Source organism: Herpailurus yagouaroundi, unplaced genomic scaffold (assembly GCF_014898765.1).
Source record: "Herpailurus yagouaroundi ecotype Mexico unplaced genomic scaffold, PumYag 139, whole genome shotgun sequence".
Classification (NCBI taxonomy): Eukaryota; Metazoa; Chordata; class Mammalia; order Carnivora; family Felidae; genus Herpailurus; species Herpailurus yagouaroundi.
Genome location: NW_024412394.1, coordinates 7,194,407 through 7,216,291, shown reverse-complemented (window position 1 = coordinate 7,216,291; position 21,885 = coordinate 7,194,407). Strand labels below are relative to the sequence as shown.

Genomic DNA, 21,885 nt, shown 5'->3' with positions numbered 1-21,885 from the left:
GTATCAGATGCCCTCTGGGGAAAATGTGGCTATGCCGACTCTGGGGAGCACAGCACCTGCTGTGTCCTCGGAGACCTAGGGGACTCTCCCCCCAGGCAGAGAGAGCAGCTGGGGGAACTTGGCCCTTTGAAGGATATTCTGGCTGCAGCTAAGAGGTTGGGAGGTATCAGGAGCAGCCTCACCTGTTGAAAGAGGCAAGGTGTGGTCAGAGTGGGGACGGCACTGGATGCAGAGAGAGTGAGCAGGTCTCTTTAGCATCTTCTGTCCACCCATCCCGGCTCAAAGGGCGTGTGGTGGAGGGTTCCTGCCATGGCCTGGGTGCTCGTCACTCTCCCGGGAGGGTAGCGAGGAAGCCACTGCTGCCCAGGGCCACAGGCGAAGGCCAAGGCCGGGATCAGCACTATGCGGATGTCACAGAGCCATCCGCAAAAAGCTTGCTGGCTTGCTGCGTTTCGCTGCAGTGCCTCCGGCCCATCCATCCGGGCCGCCCCCAGTTCATTCCTCCTCCTCGCCAGTACTGCCTGGGCTCCGTGCCTAATGACCCCCTGCTGCCACCGCACCGCTCAGGGTTCCGTTCCCTAATTGGAAAACTCCTTGCCTGCATCTCCTGGAAAGGCGACCAGGGGCGTTGGAAACTCCCTAAGGAGTGCGGGCCTTACACATCCCTCTTTCCTCACACGTCAGAAGGGGCATGAGCGTGCTGGCCGCAAGCGTCAGGGCCACGTGGCAGCCGGCCTGGAAGGGGAGCGCGCGTGCCCATGTGCGCTTGTGTTTGAACGACCAGTGCCTGGACTCGCGGCCGCGTGAGTGCGGGTCTGCGTGATGGAGTCCCTGCGCGTGTAGCCACACCCACAAGGGTGGAGACGCGTACTGGGCGTGGCAGTGTGTGCCTGCCTGTGGCACTGTTTCGTGTGTACGTGTATGGGGCGGGGGGGGGGGGGCAGTCTCAGCCGCCCGTTTGTGTGTCTATAGATAGTGTGCCTCTGTGGGTGCCACGTGCAGGCTGGGGTGAGCTTCTGTGCCTGTCTGATGCCGCATGCCACTGCGGGGTCCGGTGGGTGCCTGTGTTTGGGTGACTGCACCCACCTGGGGTGGGTGGAAGCCAGGTGATGGGCACGTTGCCATGGGGGCAGGTGCCGCAGCCCCGGGCAGAGGGTTGTCTGTGGCTGCCCTGACTGAGGCCCATGTTACAGCTGAGGGATCTTTCCCAGCATCCTCTGCAAGGGAGCCCATCCCCGTGCGTGGCAGCTGAGACCTGTCACCTCCACCTGTAGCTGGCGTGTCTGGGACCTCGCCAGTGAGCCCCGTGTCTCCCTGGGCCCTGCCCCACACCCTGAGCCTTCTCTCCACCATCTTCACCCTCTGGGTGGGTAAGACGAGGCTCCCGGGCATTCCCCCCATGCCGTCAGCTCCCCGGCGTCTGCCTGTTATTCCCCCCAACCCCACCACATGCCATCTGGGGTCCCGGGAATACCCTATCACTTCTTGACACCTCAGTGGAACTGGGGCATATGGTGAACAAGAGTCCTCAGCTGTCCCCCAGGGGACAGACTCTGCTGGGCTCAGCTCCTTGGGGGCAGGGCCTGGCACAGATAATTTCTCTTGGGGAACAGGAGGCAAATGAGTGAATGGGCAGGTGTATCACACACCCACATGGACACTCAGAGAGGTGTCGCTCAGCAGAGGTGGCGGGGGCGGGGGGAGTATTTGGGGGTGCCAGTCTGTGCAGCGAGTGGCGTTACTTGGGAGCATTCAGGCTGGGCAGAATCATCCCGGGCTGAGGAGGGTGCTCACCGCAGGGAGCCTGGAGCCTGCCGCTGGCTGGCTAGGAAAGAGGGCCAGGATCTGACGGTTATACCGGAGAGGTGGGACATTGGTGGCAGAGTTAGAGCCCACCCTGTGTCTGTGCCGGCCCTGGGTGTACACACAGTCTTGCTGCTGCAGAACTGGGGACGGGGGCAGGGGGCGGGGAGTAGGCGCAGGGCTCCCAGCGCCCCTTCTCCTTTCCTGAGGAGAAAGCGCATTCCCTCCTGACCCCAATGGCCTCCTGCCACCTCAGACAGGCCCCTTTTGGCCCAAAGAGGGAGCCGTGGAAGGACTTTAATTTGCAATGCCCTGTTCCACCACCGAGAAGTTCACCTCCCTGGGCTCTGCAGACCACTGCTGCACTCCCGGGGGCCCTGGGGGCGGTGGTATATGTGTGTCCCCAGTACAGCCTGTTCCCTCCACCGCCGGGGCGAGCTGCCCTCCAAACTAGGAGGGAAAGAAGCATAATGCTCTGCAGAAGGCACAGCCTCGCTCTGCATTTCCCTTTTGGTAATGAAAATGCCATTATGTTTTCTGCTCTCAATAATACCACAGCAGAGGCAGCTGGCAACCCCTTGAGGCGACATCCTCTTTTTCCCACACTGCCAATCACGGCAGATCCACAAAGAAAACCACATAGTCTCAAACCTCTCCAGTGGTCTCCTCCTCCCCAGCCAAGGCACCTGGGTAGGGAGATGGTCCAGGCCTCTGTGCTGATGGGAGGGATTAGGCGGATCCTGAGGGTCTGGTGCTGGGGGTGCAAAGGGAAGAGGCTCCAGAGCTTTGTAAAAGCTTGGCATCCGAACGGGAACCTACGTCCAACCTGCTCATTATACACAGGACACTGGATCCCTAGAGGAGGGATGGGCTCACCCAGGGTCACCCAACAAGCTCACAATCATCCACTTATTAAGTGCCCAGGGCTGTTCTGACCGTTTTACTTATAGTCACACTATTAGGTGTGGGGTAGCATTTTCCCTGCATACCCAACGAGGAAACTGAGGCACAGAGTACTCAAGCTAACGCAGCCAGGCAGTGGTAGAGCTGGTACTGAGACCCAAGTCAAGGTCAGCATCTCTTCTCCCAACTGCTCTACTCCGCAGTCTGCAGCCTGTGCCAGGAACGTAACCCCTGCCCTCGGCCCCGGGTGATCTTTTCATATCGAGGGAGACTTGCCAGGTGTCAAGCATCCCAGCATCTGCCCTTTCCTGGTATCTTCCAGCATCCCAGACAGGTGACGGAGAAGCGAGGGAAGGAGTGAGGATGGTCCCCTCCTGGTCACAGTGGGGAAACTGAGTCAGGAATCACTGCACCCACGCTGAACAAGGCATGGGCCACGCCCCGACTGAGACCCCGGCTTCCTGCACTCATCTGAAGTCTCTCTACCCGACACAGAGGTTTAGATCACCACTCATTCTGTGCTCCAGACACAAAGGCAATTATCCTGGGCTCCCCAGCACCATGGGCCCGAATCCTGAGCTAACAAAGGGGTGAGGTCTGGGGCAAAAGGAGATCTGTGCTATGTGGCTATGCCTCCCCGTCTGAACCCCGAGGGCAGGGATTCTACTTTTTTCACCCCTGTCTCCCCAGTTCCCGGAACAACACCTGGCACGTAGTGGGTGCTCGAGGGGTGTTTACTGAATACATGCATGAACTGAAACTGGGAGCTTCCCAAGGCTGCTGAGGGTAGCTGTTTTCCCCACCGCCGAGAACTCTTTGTCCTTATTTATTGCTCTATTCTCCAAACAGTTAGCATTGGCTCACACTGAATCCCCGTCAGTGGCTGTCAGGGGAGAAACATCAAGATGATTAAAGTTGGGAAAATGGTACCTCTGGGGCAGTGTTGACAGGATGGGGGTCAGTGACCCCCAAAAAAGAGAGGGCAGTCTCGGTGTTCTGGTTAGGAAGGCTTGAGATATCTGTGGCTAACAGCCATTCATCAGCCTCTGTACCCTGAAATCTGGCCCGGGGCAGGCAGGGTAGAGGAGAGAGGGGAGGTTCACTCTACAGGAGGAGTTTGGGGCTGGTAGGGGGTGGCAACTGTCAGCTGCCCAGTGTCCCTAGAGAGGGAGAACTCCCAACCGCAAGGAGTGTGCACAGGGCAGGAGTGGGATGGGGTAGCTGTCTTGGATGCAGAATTTAAGGGGCTGCTACAGGTAATTGAGATAGATGATCTTTTAATGCAATATTTCTAAAAGGAAAAAATCAATGCAAAAACTTATGCTGAACAAGAAAAGACGGGATCGAATACTAAGCTTGTATGACTTACAGAGCACCCTCCTGCTAGCCTAGTCCTGGGCCTGGCACAGAAGGGAGGCAGAGAATGGGGGACCACTGTATGGGGGGGCGGGGGGTTGTCAGGAGGAGGACTGTGGGTCTGAGACCGGTGTGGTTGGGTGCGAGGAGCGGGAGCTGTAATGGGGGGAGGAGAGGACTGGGTTGTAGGGAGTGGGGTGTGAGGATGGGAGGCAGTGGGAGAATATAGCGACCATTGTGCCAGGAAAGGAGAGAAAGAGGGCTATGGATGCCAGGGCTTCTCTTCTGAAGCCGCTCCACTTAATTGGCCTCATTCACACTGGGTGTAGGAACTCTGAGCCCAGGTGGGGGCGCTCTCTCCTCTGGACTGAGTCCCAGGGAAGGTGTAGGTGGCTGGGAGCCATGCGGAAGGAGGCCTGGGAGTAGGGGAGCCTGTTCCCAGGGGCTTCCCATCCATCATGGCTGCCAGTACCAACCCCTTTTCCTCCCCTCACCCCCTGGATGGTAGCCCTTCACTTCCTGTCCTTCCCCAGAGCATTGAATGCCCAGGCTCGAATAATTGTGTCTCCAGTTTCACTTTCTCAGAATAGCTAAGAAGAGAACTGGAAGAGGCAGCCCCTCCCCCTTAGCACCCAAGCCATGGAATAGAGAGGGTGTATGGGGGTGGGGCAGTTCCTGGGGTTTCTTCCACCCATTTCCCTTAAGCCTGAGCAGGGTGGCACTGGAGCCACAAGGAAGATGATACAGCATAGAAGGGGCTCCATGGGCCTGCAGGCCCCCATCAATCTTTGGAGGTCTTAGGGTCTCATATTTGCAGCTGGAGGGTGGAAGGAGTTGGGGTGGGTAGGGTGCCCTGGCCTCCGCCCCACGACTTTTGATGTCCATCCATCTTCAACACTGAGGAGATCTCCCTTGTTCCCAATTCTGGGCCAAGGCTTTGGGGTCTGGCCAAGGCTTTTTGGGGCCATGGTGCCAGGTTTCTGCCCCCCAGTGGAGCTTGTGGTCGAATGGAGAGGCGGACTACCCCCAGAGACAGAAAGCAACCCCACCACGTATGGCTCAGGAGCAGGGGAGAGGTGAAGACAGTGGGAGTCTAATCGGGGCTGGAGTGGTCAGAGATGCTTCCTGGAGGAGGAGGTTCTCAGCTCCACTGACAGCTCCCTCAGTGCCCATGGCACTTGCTCCTTGGGAGTTGGGAGTTTCCTTGTTCGGGTTTCCACTCCTGAGGCTCTTTCAAACCACATTTGGTTGTGACATGTGCGTGGAGTCTCTGGCTGTGGCCCACGGGTGAGGGGATGTGTGGCCAGGGAATGATTCTACTGGATCCTACTGGATTCATTCCATAGATATTCCTAAAGACCTACTATGTGCCAGACACTGTTCTCAGTGTTCTGGTTACTACCTCACGAACCTTGTATATCTAGGGTGATCTGCCTCTCCTGCGTGCTTCAGATTATGCTAGAAGGTTCTCTAGCAATAGCAGTCTTTTACGGTAGTGAGCTCCGAAACCTTGGAAGCCATTAAACAGAGATTGAAAAACCACCATGTCAGATCTCATGGGTCCAGAGACCCTAACCCTCCTATGTACTGGCTTCATCATCGTAGCCTGTTTTAAACTCTGTGCCTCAGGTTCCTCATCTGGGAAATGGGAATAATGATAATACCTCCCTCCTGGTGTCGTAAGGTTTGAGTTTGGACATGTAATGCCGTGAACCAGGGCCTGGTGCGTGATAAGTACTCAACAAATGATGCCTTTATACTAACAGTAGTCGTTGTGCCGTTACCCCCTTTGCCTAGGGATGAGGTGAGATTCACAGGCTCAGAGACTCCACCCAGTCTGGGTCCCTGGCCTCCGAGCTGCTCTCTGTCTGGTGGGATTTCTCCTGGGATGCCTCCTGGCTCTGCGGTGGGAACAGCAATCTGAACAGAACTCCACCAGGCCAACCCTCCTGCCCCCCTGGGACAGGTCTTGAGTTTCCCCAGTGTTTACCTATATCCCTGGGGCTTCCCAGCCAACACCATGCCCCTCCCCATCCTCCCTGTTCTTCCATGTTGCCACTGTGGACCCAGCCCTCAGTCTCCTCACTCTTGGCCTGTCCTTTCATTTACGTAACTCAGTGGAGCCGGGGGAAAAATCCATCTGCTCCCAGGTCCTCATTCTGTTTAGTTCTGGACACACAGAAGGTCACGCTTGGACCTTGGGGAACAGTTAACCTGTATGTAACTGGGTTACTTAGAGGAGGTTTCCTGGGTTTCTCTTAGAGGAAGGCAGTGACTCTGAATCTTCTCTCTGACCACAGGCTCCATGAAGGTAGAAGCTATTTCTCCCTCTTCAGACTGGGGCTCCCTGACACCAGGGCTGTGTCTCCCCCCCTCAGACCGAGGCTCCCGAGGGCAGGGCTGTGTCTCTTCCCTCAGACTGGCAGTTCTTGAAGGACCTGACTCTCTAGACTCTTGCCCGGGCTCCTCCGCTCTTCCCTGTGAGCCTTCCCAGGTCTCTTGCCTGCTTTGCCTTGCTTGAAGAGAAGCCTCCCATGACTGGTCACATGCAGCTGGCTCCTGACCTCAGACTCCTTTATTTCCATCTCCTCACCTGACCCCTCCATCCTGGGCCTCCACAGTGTATTTCTACCATCCCTACTCGGGCCAGACCCGTCTGTTTCTACATCGCTGAGCCAGCTGCAAAACCAGGTCACCCTCCTTCTCCTTGTCTTTCTTGTCCTCTTTCCCTAATCGAATTATTTTTCTTCTGCATTGTGCACGAAGCTTCGACAGACGTGGGTTCTCTGCACTCCCTGGCAACATTGCGTCCAGTGATGAGCAGGGTATAATCAGAGTTCTGATGCCTAATCAGCAACCTCCCCTCCCCGCCCCCTCCTGGTCTGCACCTCTAGCTGTGCTGAGTAACAGCGCTCAGAGTGGGTCTGCGGGAGAGCAGGAGGACGGCACCACACTCACACTCCTGACACACGCTAAGGGGGTGACCAGATGGGGGGAGGGCAGGTCCAAGTGGATAATGGAGCCATGCCCATCAGAGCCCAAATCTCCTGGGCTGCAGTGGCATGTTTCCTGACCTCAGGCGGCTCCTGTTCTCCCGGGGCTCCAGGGCAGTGGCAGGGATGGTCGGGGCCCTGTCCCTGTCTCCTCTTTGGAACTTTGGGTCCAGGTCACAGCCTGGCTTTCAGGCTGCCCTAAGCGGTTCCTGAGCAGTCAGGACACAGCTGCCCGCCTATTACTCTGGGTGGACAGTCATAATAGTCATGATAATGATAGAGACACTAATCATGCAGCCTGGTTGTAAATGCTTCGAATGCATCCCAAAGGGCATTTGCTTCCATCATCTCATTTGACAGGCAGGCAAGGTGGCCGAGACTCAGAGACATCGAGAGGTTTGTTTATGACCACAGAACAAGGCAACAGCACCGAGCCTCCTTTCTTTCGGCCCCATCTTGCTTTCTGGGGAGACTCTGAGCCCCAAGACCTGGTCTGTGGCTCCCCAAGGGACCAGAGTGGTAACTAGAAACCTGGGATGGGGCACCCGGGTATCTCAGTTGGTTGAACGTCCAACTTGGGCTCAGGTCATGATCTCGCGGTTCGTGAGTTTAAGCCCCACGTCGGGCTCTGTGCTGGCAGCTCAGAGCCTGGAGTCTGCTTCGGATTCTGTGTCTCCCTCTCTCTCTACCCCTCCCCTGCTCATGCTCTGTGTGTGTGTCTCTCTCTCAAAATAAATAAACATTAAAAAAAAAAAAAGAAAGAAAGAAAGACACCTGGGCTTTGGAGTCAGACAGACCTTGGTTCAAATCCCAGCCTGGCCGTTTTCCATAATGGGCCTTGGGCAAGTTGCTTCATCGCCCCAAGCCTCAGGTACCCCGTACCCCATCTGTGAAATGGGATGATGGTACCTCTAGCCCAGGAATTTTTAGAAGACACGTACAGGGCACCCTCTTGGTAAGTACTCAGTGGGTAGCCTCTATCTTGTTCTTGCCTGAGAGTAGAATTGTCCCTTTCTTTTCCCCTCCTCAGACTGACCCAGCAAGGTGGACCATAGCCTGTGTCCAGGGGCCCAGAGACAGTGACCACAGAGGGGAGTGCAGACAATAACAATAGCAATTCTCAATGTGTCCTAGGCTCTTACTCAGCCCAGGCACTGTCCTGAGCTCTTTACATGTACCCTGTCAGTAAATTCTCACAAAATCTTTATGAAGTATCTGTAATTATGAAGCTCGCTTTCCAGGAGGGGAAACCGAGGCATGGGGAAGTTACATAGTTGGCTTCAGAGCCTGCCCATTTCACGTGACTTACCCAGGGGCCCTAGGGACCAGGTAACAGAGCTAAGACTGGGCTCCAGGGTTCCCAGTCCTCTTGAAGTTTTGGAAAGTGGTCTGAGCACAGGCTGTGCAGTTCAGACTGCCTGGCCCACCATTTACCAGCTCTGTTACCATGGCGGGGGGGGGGGCTCCTTGGTCCCTCTGTGCCTCTATTTTCTCATCTGGAACATGGGGATAATAGCTGTAAAGAATACTTACGACAGGAGAATTCAATGAGCTAGTCCATACATAAAGCTGCGCCTGTCAAATTCTAAGTGCCCAATGAATGTGGGTATTCATCGCATTAATGTAGTAATATTAGTATAATTCTGCCTTGCCACTCCTGCATCTACCTTTGCTTCTCTCTCCTTTCTTCTCTCCTTCCTCAATCCAGGCCACTCTGAGCACCACACCCGGCTTCCGATACCCCCTTTCATCCTCGTGATTTTTGCAACCCATTTTTTTTTGCAGATGCGCTGTTTGTTCGCCAAGCCTGCTCTGTCAGGATGTCAGGTCCCCGCATCTAAAGGCTGTGTCTGCCTTTATTTTTTGTCCCACGAAGGGATGCTCTGTGATCTGCTCCTGGGCCTTTGGTGTGGGCTGGCTGGCCAGCCAGAGGCCAGGGAGCTGTGCCTGGCTTCAGTGGGGGTGAGGGGTGGGAGCCCAGGGATTTTTTTCTATCAATAGTAAGTGACAGAAAAGATTATCTGAGAGTCCTTTAAGGAAAAGGAAATCTGATCTCTCTCCCTGAGTGCATGAGTGTGTGTGTGTGTGTGTGTGTGTGTGTGTGTTTCAAGCAAGAGAGCAGTAAAGTAGAAAACATCCCACTCACATACTTTTTAGAGCAGGGAACAGATAAAAAAAATTCAGTTGGTACAACAAGTAATAGAAAATGTATTTTGGTTCTGGATTTTTTATTTTGTCCAGTTAAGGGAACGAGAAAGAAAGGACAAGGCGATGGAGGAAAGGAGGAGAAGGAGGGGAGGATTGGGAGAGACTGAGAGATTGAGACTGAACAAAACCAGGTGGAGACCCACTGGATGAACCTAGTGAATGGTCTCTAGGCCGAGGAATGTCCTCAGCCTGAGGGAGTTCAAGTCTCTGCCACTGAAGACCTTTACACGTTCTGTTGCATTTTTACAACCTTAGGCAGCCTGTCATCTTGTGGTACTTGACCTGCAGTCCAGGTGAATTAAGCCAAGGACTGGATTAAGCCTAAAGACAGGAGGCCTTCATTGTTGTCTTGCTATTACTATACCTGTGTTGTGCTCAACACCCACCTGCCTGGGGCTCAAGGTACAAAATTGACAGGGTTCCGCCCTTAATGAGCTCCGGGCCCCGTTGGAGAGGCAGACGTGTAAATAACGATCATAATAAAAGTCAGGCTGCTATAATTACTATAATAAAAGTTCAGATGAAGTGCACGGAGGAGAGATTAATTAATTCTGACTGGGAAATCCGGAACTGCTTTGTAGGGAATAATGAGGCATCTTGGAGGAGGTGCTGGATTTCCGTAGGCAGAGTGGGCAGAGGCAGTGGCAGTAGGATAGGTTTTGCATCAAACATCGTGGATTCCATCTCTCGCTGTGCCACTTCCTAGCTGTGTGCCTTTGGGCGGGTAACTTAACCTCTCTGTGCCTGTTGTTCATCTATGAAATGAGAATGACGGTTTATATCTCCTAGGGTTCTTACATTAAGAGATAAAGCCTGTGTGGCAGGCCTATAACATAATAAATGGCAACCAAATGTCAAAAGATAGCATTGAAGTTCATGGTTTCCATGAGGAACTCTGACCACTGGATACTTACTATAACATAAGAATATAAGCCTGATGGCTCCACAGAGCTGAAGGCTTGGTGGCAAAGCTGAAGGCCAGCTTTCCTGGCCCTTGGAAACCACTCGGGTCCCCCAAGGGCCTATGAGACTGTCTGAACAGAGTGAGGATCCTCTTGGGCTCTTGGAAAAAAAGCCCAAACTGGCCCTTTGGTGGCAGGCAGGCATCTTTATGTACCTGTGGCCACTTGGATGTCTTGAGGGGGTGTGTGTCAGCTTCTGTCCTGCAGGATGCGGGCACAGACTCTAAATCAGTCATATTAGGATGATTGCACCTGGCAGTGGCCCAGTCCCTCCCTCGTAGCCGCTTGGGAGTGAATACGAGGCAGTCTTATTCCACTCTTGAGTGAACATGGTGAGCTGCCGTGAACCAGGGGTCCAATCCCACCACCTTTGGGATCTGTTGACCCCAAGTAGGACTGGATGACCCCCTGCCTAAAACTGTCACATAGTGGGGAGAGAATTTCAGGCACAGGGGAAGGCACTTCCCAAATGCCTGGTGGACACTAACACTTGAGCAACAACTTAGATGCACCGTGGGCAGCTACCACTGGCGTGGGCTTCTGAGGGGCCTTCAGGGGCTGCGATCGGAAAGGTAGGTGGGGCCAGAATGCGAACTGGATCGTCCCAGGTGTATAAGCACAGATATGTGGCAGGAGCCTCTCGGGTGCTGTTCAGAGAGACATGTCCCTGTCCTCAATGTGTTCCCAGACTTGGGCTTGGTGACTTGGCTTTAGGCCCCTGGGGCGGGGGTTGGGGAGTGGAGGCTGTGGGTTCTGGAGCAGAAAGTGGCCCTGATGGGTGTGTGTGAAGGATCCTACTGAGCCGTGGAGGATCCAGTGGGGGAGGGTGGCTGGAACAGGCTCCTAAGGAAGCTTATGATAGGTGATGGCCCCGACAGGACATGAGGAGGGCAGGTGTAAGGCACAGACAGTGGGGCTGGAGAGGAGGGGAGGGATTAAAATTCAGCTGCACGGGTAGAACCAGCAGGACCAGAAGTGCCTGGGAAGCAGTCTCATGAACAAACAAACAAAAAACTAAGGCACAGATAAGACAACTGTAAATGCTCCTTGGAGAGCAGGGAGGAGGGAGGAGCCAAACACAGCTCCAAGGGCGACTGCAGTTCTCCTGTGTGGGTGGAAGAAGGATTTGCTGGGATAGACCCTCAGAAATCCACCGGCAGAATTGACTGCAGCCGTCTATCTGCCCACACCTGGGCCCTGGGAGCTCCTGCCTCGCTGCACACGCCACAGAAACGCGCCCAAAAGATGTGTTCTTGGATGTTCTCTGGCAGCCCCCGGTCTTCACGATATGGCCCCAAGTGGAAAGCACCCAAATGCTCGCCAGCAGCGGGCAGGATACTGGACGGCAAAGCAGGGACAGTCTGAAGTTGCATCGCACCCTGCGTGAGACTCTCATGGATGCAGCCTCCTGACATAGGAAAAAAGCCAGACAGGAGAGAATACAGACTGCGGGCTTCCATTTGTGTAAATTACAGAAACAGATGCCAGATCAGAGGTCCACATAGTAGCTACCTTTGTGGGAGGGACTGGGCAGGGGCAAGAGGGGCCTCTAGTGGGGGTGGGGGTGGTTCTGTGTCTGGATCTGAGTGCCGGTTCCCTGTATGTGTTTATTTGGGCAAATTTGTTGAGCTTGTGATATGTGGACTTTCCTCTATGTGTCTTGTATTTTAACAAACATTCCCCTCTCTGCCCACCTCCCCAAAAGGAGTGAGGTTTGGAGCAACCTTGCAAACAGTGGTGACAGTAACCCATGCTGGGAACTCAGAGGTAGCAGCAGGGGAGGAAGCGGAAGGGAATTTGGTGGGGGTCCGGCTGGGTTTGGGGTGGTGCGGGCAGTCAGGAGCAGATGTGAATGGGGTACCGGGAGTGTGCACTGGGGCTAGGGCCGGGTGAGCAGGTCCCCCAGGCGGAGTACAGACAGTAATAGGACAGCCGGTAGAGGGTGGGGTCCTGGGGGCACCAGGGTTCAGGGGCGAGCAGAGGGGTGGTCAGAAGGAGAGGATAAAACCTCAGAGGAGGTTTCATGGAGAGCATGGTCAATGTCAAGGTCACATGTTGCAGAGAGGCCAAGCATCCTCATTGTGACCATCATCTCCACCACCTTCTTCCAGGACTTTCCTCTCATACCACATTACTGTCCAGTCCCCATCCGCTGTTCCAAACCTCACTGCCTGCCCTCAGCCCCCACGTTAATGGGGGCCCTTTTTCATTTCCAGAACTGCTCCTGAGCCAGGGGTCCCCTGTCCTGTTCCCGTGCACTTTATTGTTACACCCCAAATGTAGAACTTCACATTCATCCCTGTTAGACTCCACCTGTGTGTGTAAGCCACAGGGGCAGGTAAAGAAAGGGGACGCTTCCCTGCACGGGCTGGGGGTTTATGTTCAGGTGGCCCGGAGTCCAGGGTCCGGGTGGAGCAGGCAGCTGGCACCCCATAGAGAGAGACCATCTCTGCTTGAGTTCCTTCTGTATCGACTACCCCTGGGCCTGCTAGTTCCTCATGTTACAGCAAGTATGTGGCCTGTCACATTCACCCATAGGGACCATATGTAACTTCTAACCAGGGAAATAAGGGAAGATTTGTAAGCAAATGAAAATCTATGCTTCTCTTCAGGGTATCTGTGGCATGAAATTAGGAAGTTCATAACAATAATAAGAATACTTCGAATTAGAGTAATAATAATAGCTACCCTGTATTGAAACTCACTGCGTGCCAGGCACCGGGCCACGCGTGCACATAGGTGATCTGATCAAATTGTCACATCTCCCCCGTGGGGTGCATCCAATTATTACTCCCATTTTATGGCTGGGGATATTGAAGCAGAGAGAGGTTCACTACCTGACCCAGAGTCACTCAGCTAGTAAGTGGCAGAGCTGGGAGTGGAGCCCAGACAGCTCAAACTCTCCACCACCTTTCATGAAATATCATTAGCAAGGTGAACACAGAGAGCAGGGGCAGAAACTATGCATAATGTAAATCCATCAGGCCCTTTATTTTGGGTTTAAAATGTACAGCTTGATGGCTTGGCAGCAGATTTATTTCCTTTCTATATTCCATTTGGTTTAAGCAAATATTAAAATGAGTTACATTTCCCTTAAGCCCACATTGACCAACTCCGGGAAAAAAAATGTGGATAGCTGGGCGCACAAATGTAGGGGGGCAATAAATATCATGCTTTATTTTATTTCCACTGCCATAAATCTGACCCTGAGCCCCCACCTCACACTGATGTGGGAATTTCTGTTTCTGTCACAATTGGAACTTTCCATTCTCTTCTGCCCAGGGTTGTGCAAAGGTCCTGGGGTCTTTGAAGTGCCAACTGACTTCCCACCTCTTTTCAGTGCCTTCAGAGTTGCTCTGCTCTGCCATCCACCCTTCAGAGCACTGCAAATAATTTCATCATTAAGTTCACACTTTTTTTTCTTTTTCTAAAATAGATAGAAAGGGCAGTGACCTCAGCATCTTTTATTTTCCATCCTGAGAACATCCCTGAGGTCTGGAAAAAAGAAAAAGGGGAGAGGGAAAATCAAGACAAATTAGCAGGTGTATGCCCACGGGGAGCCCCTGCTTACTGGAGGAGCAAGAGCCATCCATGCAGTGCCTTCCCCAGACACGCAAATGAACTAAGCCCAGAATATGTCCTCGAGGCGGTGGGAATGGAGGTAGGGGTGCAACTGGTTGGATAACCATTTTAGGAGGCTTCCTGGAGGATCCACAGGGGAGAATTCCTGCAGAGAGGATCGGACAGCTCAGAAGACCCTGCCTGCCCCTTGGAAGACTGTGAGCCCAGGGCCCTCAGCCTCTGGAGTGAGCTGTGCCTCTTTGGTGGGGTTCCACACTGGCCCCCCAGTATAGCAGCAGCAGGACAGATGGGAGGCATCTCCTTCCCCCCAGAGGAGTTCCCAGACAAGGCAAGGTAGACAGAAGCCTGGTCTCCCAGGATCTGAGCACCAGAGTCAACCAGCCCAGGGGCGCCTGGGTGACTCAGTCAGCTGAGTGTCCAACTTCGGCTCAGGTCATGATATCACAGTTCGAAGGTTCCAGCACCGCATCGGGCTCTCTGCTGTCAGCACACAGCCTGCCTCGGATCCTCTGCACCCTACTTCTGTCCGCCTGTCCCTCCCTTCCTCTGCCTCCCTGCCCCCCTCCCTTCCTTCTCCCTCCCCCGAGCACACGTGCGTGTGTTCCCTCTCTCTCTCCCTCTCTCTCTCTCAAAGCTAAATAAACATTGAAAAAAAAAAGTTTAGAGTCATCTAGTCCAGCTTCCTCCTCACTTCTGCCTTGAAGGGCTGGGAAAGGTGTGCCTGCCTGCTGGTTCCCATGACCACAGCGCGTCAGGGGTCCCTGTGCTTCTTTGCCTCCCTGCATTCGCCTGCTCTGCCTGGTGCCCCTGGGCGGCTCCACCTTGGCCAGATGGGGCTGGAGATGCCACCGGGGATCTTTGTCATATTCGAGCTTAAGGGTTGGCAATAGGAAATTAAAGGTGTCCTTTAAGATAACTCTTTTTTGAAAATTTCTTTAAAAAGCTAGGATGTGATGTAGGGGTTACTTGAGATCTGGCACGAGAGAAGACTGGATTTCCATCCCAGCTTTCGTCCTAACCAGCTGTGTGACCTTGGGCTGGGCAGGCACCTCTCTGAGACTCCCATTTTCTCCTCCATGGATGGGAATAACAGTCACTCCATAGGATTATGAGCTCATGTGTTTAAAACACTTGCAGTTATTAACCGCATATGGTAGCTATTATAGTTACGATTATCATTATGCCTGGTGGGCCGAAGGTTCCTCGATCTCCTTTATATGACCCAGACTACAAACTGGACCTGGCCCAAAATCTAGACTCTAACTATGTAGTTTCAAATGCCCTAAGGTGTTTTTGTTTTAATTATTTTAAAAATAGCATCATTAAGCAATCATTAATGGGTAGAATAATTTATAGCGTAAGATCTTCAAACTCTTCTCAAGTACAATATGGCACATTTCTCTTTAATCACTTACATATTCACTGTGTCTGCAGCCAGGTGTATATTAGTTCTCTTTCTAAATCATCTGGAAATCGAGCTTCCTATTCTTATTTCAGGTTGGCACATCATCTGTAGTGGCTCAGACCTTTTCCTTCCGTAACTGGAGGCTTCGGGTCCTGGAAAGAGTCCAGTTTTATGGTTAGAAAGATCTGATTTCAAATTCTGACTTTGCTATTTGCTAGCTGTGTGGCTTTAGATAAATTTCTTAACCTCTCTGAGCCTCTTTATCTCCCTGTGCCTAACAGTATATCACCTCATAGATGATGGGGCCAATCAAATAAAATGAAATTTGCATCCCTCTGGTTTACAATAAACATCAATGGCTGTTGGCGTCTTTCTTTTCATTTTTCTCCCATATTCATACCTTGGGCTGTTCTGGAATATTGCGTTGGTGGACAAGAGGCTGGAAAAGTAAGCCTTAGCTTGATTGTACTTCTAGACCTTTCCTTCAGGCAGCTTCTAGAGAACTGCTTTCCGGTACAGAGGAGGTCAACTTTCATTTTACTTTTAAGGACGAGTGAAATACCCATTTTCCAAAGGAATTCCTAAAAGTGCTGCAGACCAGCTATAACTGGTCCTGCACACAGGGGTCCTTTCCTTAGCCACCACTGGTGTCACAGCCTTGTCTCCCTGAGTTTCTGCTGACAAATCCAAGTTTACGCCCTCAGCGGAACAGAGCATCGAAGACAAAACATTGAATGAAAGTTTGGGTTTTTTTCCTCTTGATGGAGATACATGGCCTTCATCAGAACTGTGCTCACCTCCCCTTCCTGCAGCCCCTCCTTGCCAACAACACAAAACCCAATGCTGGTGTTGATAGAACAGGGACCTGGGCCAACCTGCAGACCACTTGGACTGCGTTCTTGCCTTTGATTCCTGCTTCGGGGCTGTGTGGGCTCTCAGAGATCATTCCTGTGGGAGAGGAGTCCCAGATCTTTAATGGTGGGATATAAGGCAGTGAGGATGATGGCTAGGGAAGATGGGGGCGGGGGATGTCCTTCTCAGCCCTTTTCAGGTCACCCAGCCTAGGCCTTGACTGATCCTGTCTACAGCTGGACCTGGTGCTGGACAGACCTAGATGTGAACCTGGCTGTACCCTCTCCTGGGTATGTGATGCTGGGAACACTGCTTTCACGTCCCGGGTATCAATGTGCCAACCCCCTAGTGCAGGATAAACATTGGCGGGTGTTAGTCCCTTTCTTGTCCCCATCTATCACATTTTATTGGTTTCATCTGTAAAGCATGAGCTGAGCGGTTCCTGAAGCCTGGGGTTGAGGACACGGTCGTGTGCAGGGAGAAGAGGAGTAGCAGGAGCTTGAGTGGGTAGGGATCTTCTGGTCCAGTCATTCAACACGTCTTCAGAGTGGCTGGGTGCTCCGGGGGCTGTTGATGACACGGGAAGAGCTGGCCTTGACCTCATAATGGACAGGAGAGGTCAGATGGGGGAAAGTAAACGCTGTGATGGGGGGGACCCTGTGGGCTCAGGAGCAGGGCAGAGAGCCCTAGCTAGTGTGAGGAACAAGTGTGCTAAAGACAAGTTGGTTATGAGATCCACTCAAGCTGCCTTCCTGGGAGAACAGGCTAGAGAAGGCTGTTGTATTCTGTCTTTGCCAAGGTTTGTTTTGTGGCCCCTTTGAGTACTATAAAAGGGTTTTAATTTGGCTTCCATGGCTTGGAATGACCCTTTCTGCTCCCTGGGAAAAGGCGGCCATACTGTGGTTTTGAGACTAACCCTGGACCACACTGCCTGGGTTCAAGCCCCCTTTCCATCACGTTGCACCTGCGTGTAGATGACCTCTCTGAAGAAGGCCGGTTTCCCTCCTCTGCACCATGGGCATCCTCCATGCAGAGATCGTTCTACATGCAGTGCTCAGAACAGCGCCTGGCTTCCAGCCATGGAAACAGTGCTGTTGTTAAGCCAGGAGCATCTTGAGGCCTGGGGCCCCGATCCCTCCCTCTTCCCAGCAGGGTCCTTGTGCCTACATGCTCGGTATCCTTGTGGGTTTAAGATGGTGACTTTTAGCTGGTCCTTGGAGGGGTAAATTTTAACACACAGAGATGGAGAGGAGACAGATGGCGGGCAGGACGGGTGGAGACAGTGCAGTGTAGGGGGCAGTCTCGGGGGCAAAGGGCCAGGGCCAGAGAAAACCAAGACTGTGCAGGAGGTAACAGCAAGGGCTTCTGGGTGGAGGTCTGACAGTGTAGGAAGCCTGGGAGAGCAGGTGGGCTTCCTGGAGGAGGTGAGATGGGTCAACTGGCATAAGGGAAAAGTGGAAAGAGGAAGGAGTCACCGGAAAAGCCAGTGAGCGTTCGTAAATCTCAGTTCCCTCCGCTCATAAAGTTGTGCAGATGCATTTTTCTGTCAGTTTTATATTAACATTTACATAACAAGTAGATTGAGAGATGGCATTATTTACATATATATGGAGGCCGGCTGGAACTGGGGATCCTCACGCCTGTACATGACGTTTTATTGATTAATAAATTAGACATTTACAGATCAGGCACAAATCAAATGCATCCATTTCAGACACCCATCAGGTGCAAATGAATGTAAATTGGCGGCCTCATTTGCATACGGAAAGCAAACCACTTAGTTGTCATTTGTCATAGGCACCCTTGAGAGTCTGTAATTTGCCTTGTGGGGCCAGCCAGCAGCAGGGCCACCCCTGTGCTCTGGGTGCTTTCAGAGACTGGCAAGAGGTGGCCTGTGCAACGCTCCTGTCTTCAGCTCCCCCTCCCCAGTCACCAGCATCGTCCCGGAGGTGGGCTGTGGAGCCTCACTGGGGCCCTTGCCTTGTCACAGAATCAGAGTCTGGGTGGCCTGAACCAGAAGAAATCTGGAAGTCCATCTACACCAGTCCTGTATTTTACAGATGGTGAACTGAAGTCCAGAGAGGGGAAGTGACTTGCCTCAGGTCACACAGCCATGCGGGCACTGTGTCAGGACTGTGTCAGAACCCAGTTCTCCTTACCCCAAGTGCAGTACTTTGTGATGCCATTATGGCTCTTCCTCGCAGGAAAGAGAAGAACAAAGGCTGTAGCTTCTAGAACCATTGCCTCCTGATTCCATTTCCTGGAGCAGCACCTGGGTGTGGGGGGAAGAGGGGGTTCAGGAGAAGGATGAACTGCTATTCTCAGGCTGAGCTTGTTGGCAAGTCTCTGCCGATGCCCGATTTCAGGGCGCCTGGAAGCCCCTCGCCCCTGACAGTATTTCCCCCACCGTGCTCTGACTCCCCACACTCTTTTACTGACAGAAAGGGCGTTTCATTAGGTAAGAAAAGATAGTTTAAAGGCTGGCTGGTCTGGAGAGAGAAGGTGAGCAGAAGAGCCTTGGTCCCCTGCCTGGGTGAGAGTCAGGCCCCTGAGAATGATGGAAAAGGCACAGAAGGGGCGCACCAGAGGCCAAACTTCACCTCCTTCACAATCGAAGAGAGCAATGGGCTGCAAGGATGTTACATGTGGTAAGGCCGGGGGTTCCATTCGGGGGAGAGGGAGGAGGCTGACCCGTGAGGCCAGTTACCAAGACACCCGAGGAGTGAGTGGGCTGGAGAAGGCAACCAGCTCATCTGTCCTGTAATGGGACACCTGTTGGAGGCAGGACAATGGCTAAGTTGACCCCAGTAGGATTTTTCTGTGTATTTAAATTTTTTTTTAACCTTTATTTATTTGTGAGACAGAGAGAGACAGAGCATGAACAGGGGAGGGTCAGAGAGAGGGAGACCCAGAATCTGAAACAGGCTCCAGGCTCTGAGCTGTCAGCACAGAGCCTGACGCGGGGCTAGAACTCACGGACCGCGAGATCATGACCTGAGCCGAAGTCAGACGCTTAACTGACTGAGCCACCCAGGCGCCCCGCTGTGTATTTAAATCTGCATGTGTTTTTGGCAGGTTAGGGTATCAAGGTTTGGAGGTGGTTTTATTAAAAAATTTTTTTCTCTCCCGTGTGATAAGAAAACAGGTGAATGGGGACGTTATCCTCAGGTTTCCTGTACCCATCACTTACAATTATGAGGAAAACAGTGTGTGATTTTCCTAGAACTTCTGGGAAGTGACACAGGACTTGGGCTGACCTTCCTAGCCCCTTTTCTGGTCCGTCACAGCCTTTATACCACAAACCCAGCGGGGTAGCAGTGAGAAGGAGCAGCCTGGAGGCCCGGTTTGTGTCTAACCCGCTCTGTGACCTGGGGCCAGGCAACTCACCTTTCCATGCTGTCTGTGGAAACAGAAAGTATTCGAATTTCTTCAAGGCCACGGGATTTGCATTCCTGCCCTGTTGTGAGAGGGGCTTGGCCCAGTTATGTGATTGTCTGTGGCTCCAGGAAACAGGGTCGGTGGTAGAACCTAGCTGCGTTCCAGCGCCTGGTCCCAGCATGGCACACAGTTGGTGCTGCACGGACTGAACTATTATTCAGTGTCTCTGGTCAAAGAAAGTCTTGTTATGCTGACTCCTCCTGAGGGCTATTGGTGATAAAGCACCCAAAGATCCTTCAGTAACTTAAAGCACTAAAAACAGGGAGGCAGTGGGGGCCGGGGAAGGTGGCCTCAGTTCAGTGACTCCGTATGATTTTCCTTCCCTAACCTGAGCTGAGGCCCAGGGTTAGGGTGCCTCCTGAGCCCTTGTAAAATGCACTGGTGGAGAGTTCAGTGGGCGATGCCATCGAGGGACTCCATGAAGAAGCAAAACTGGGGGTCAGAGTCCTCAGTGGCCATTCAGAGAGAGGATGAGGAGGGGTTCACATCCCAGATACAGAGCACTTATGGAGCACCTACTGTGTGCCAGGCTACATTCACAGGTCTTACCACATTTGTTCACCCTGGCCTTCAAAAGGCCCTTGGAGCCTCTGAAGCAGTAAGTAGCACAGTAACAAAAGTGGTAAAATGTGCCTAAAAGGTTATCCGTGCAGAGACTCGCCGGGTCCTAGTGCCCTTTGACGGGCTTGGTCTCCTTAACGTCGCTCAGAGGGCAAGCCCAATCCTGTGCCTGCTCTCCCCTGGTCGGTTCCAGACCATTATGCACACATTCAGTGGGGCCCCATGCTGGACACTTCTCGCCCATTGCACAAAGCTGAGAGAAGCAGACAGGAGGCAGGGCTCCGGGAAAGCATCCTAGGCTCCCACCCCAGATTCTGTTTCCTCTAAATACTGTGGGTTCCCCCATAGATGCTGCCACCTTTCTAAGCCAGTGGTTTTCAGAGTGTCGTGCCCAGAAGATTCCTGGGCCCCACTCACAAGAGCTCGAAAGCAGTGAAGGCCAGGGGCCCAGGGATTCTGACGCAGGTACACATGACCTTCACACGACTCCCTTGCTGGCAGGCTTGCTTGGCTTGCACCCCGGCTTCCGGTGGTGAAGTGGGTCACCGCAGCTTCAGCGGGAGGGAAGGGTGGGTGGGCGGGGCTGTGGGCCTCCCAGGGCTCTGTGCAGCCGGGACCTCCCTGTTTCATCTGACTCCCCATGGGAGCACACGCTCACACACCTCTATTCTCTGCTTCAGGTGGCAGGCTGGCGCCTTTGGCCTTCTTTTCTGGCAAAATTGGCTGGACTCAGCCTTCTGGCTCCCTCCGCTCCCTCTCGGAGCACCGGATTCCCTTGGTCATTGCCCACCTGACTCACCTTCCTGGGCACCCTCTAGGCCCCGCCCGACTTGCGCCCTCCTTGCAGACTGGCCAGGTGGCCCTCCGGTACCATTTAGTTTTCCCTTGTTTCTTTCTGTAGCCGTGGGCTTACCTCAGCCTCCTCCCCAGCAGGATCTCCCAGCATGCCTTGAGGCTGGCGACCGCCCCCACCCCCCACCTCCCACGGCTCCCTCTGCCGGGAGGACCCATCTGCTCTAGAGGCTCCTTGATTTTCCTGCGCCTCCATTGACTGAGTAGCACTGCAGTACCCCATGAAGAGTCCCTCTTTTCCTTCCGGTCTTAGGGGATGTGGCCTTCGTCCCCAAGATACTCAACATACTCCTCTGCTAGCCCATTTCACAGATGAAAAACCTAGGCTCAGGGAGAATGGAACGCCCCCTTCGTCTCCCAGTGGGGCTCTGTCTGGAAAGTGGGGGAGCTTTGCTAGTGGCCCCCTGCGAGCTGAGTCCCAGGTTCCCCCAGCCCCAGGCGGTGACCTTCCCTCTCCAACAGGGTCTTTATTTTGTTCCTTCCTTGATGTGAGAAATTGAAAGGAGGCAGGTCAAGGTGAACCCGCCCTTGATTCAGCACACAGTTGAATCTCCCCGTCTGGACACCTCTATGCACCCTGTCCTCCCTGCCATGACACCCCGGCCTCAACGTCCCTCAAGGGCAGAGTCCCGGAGCATCTTGTTGCTGTTTTGTGAATCTCGAATGATAATTATATGTATAAAATTCGACTGCTTAAACCGTTCAGGATTAATCGGCACCAACACACAGAAATGCGCCTTGCCTGTAATTAGCGATTCCCTGGCAAATGCATTTTGCAAAATAGCACTTGATTTTAATAACAGGCTGTTAGTATTAGAACACTGTGCCCATTTTATTTCAAATTGTCAAAGCAGCCCCCTCTCTCTGGCCACCCCAGCCTCCACCCGCAGGTGCCTGAGATCCTGGTTGGGGGTCTGGCGCCCTCGGGGAAAGGTGTCTTGGTGATGTCCTCCTCTGCGCCCCTCTGAAC

At 53.3% G+C, this 21,885-nt stretch overlaps 2 long non-coding RNA genes across 2 annotated transcripts; one reads left to right on the top strand and one right to left on the bottom strand.

Moving 5' to 3' along the window:
- Positions 1–13,192: 13,192 nt before the first annotated feature.
- LOC121029414 (uncharacterized) lies at positions 13,193–16,676 on the bottom strand. Its single transcript, XR_005789721.1, has 3 exons — positions 16,335–16,676; positions 15,223–15,364; positions 13,193–13,720 (listed from the first exon to the last, which is right to left on the bottom strand). It is a non-coding gene; the product is annotated as an uncharacterized LOC121029414 (long non-coding RNA).
- Positions 16,677–16,727: 51 nt separating this feature from the next.
- Positions 16,728–21,604, top strand: LOC121029413 (uncharacterized). The gene is made up of 2 exons (XR_005789719.1): positions 16,728–18,712; positions 21,378–21,604. It is a non-coding gene; the product is annotated as an uncharacterized LOC121029413 (long non-coding RNA).
- The last annotated feature ends 281 nt before the right edge of the window (positions 21,605–21,885 follow it).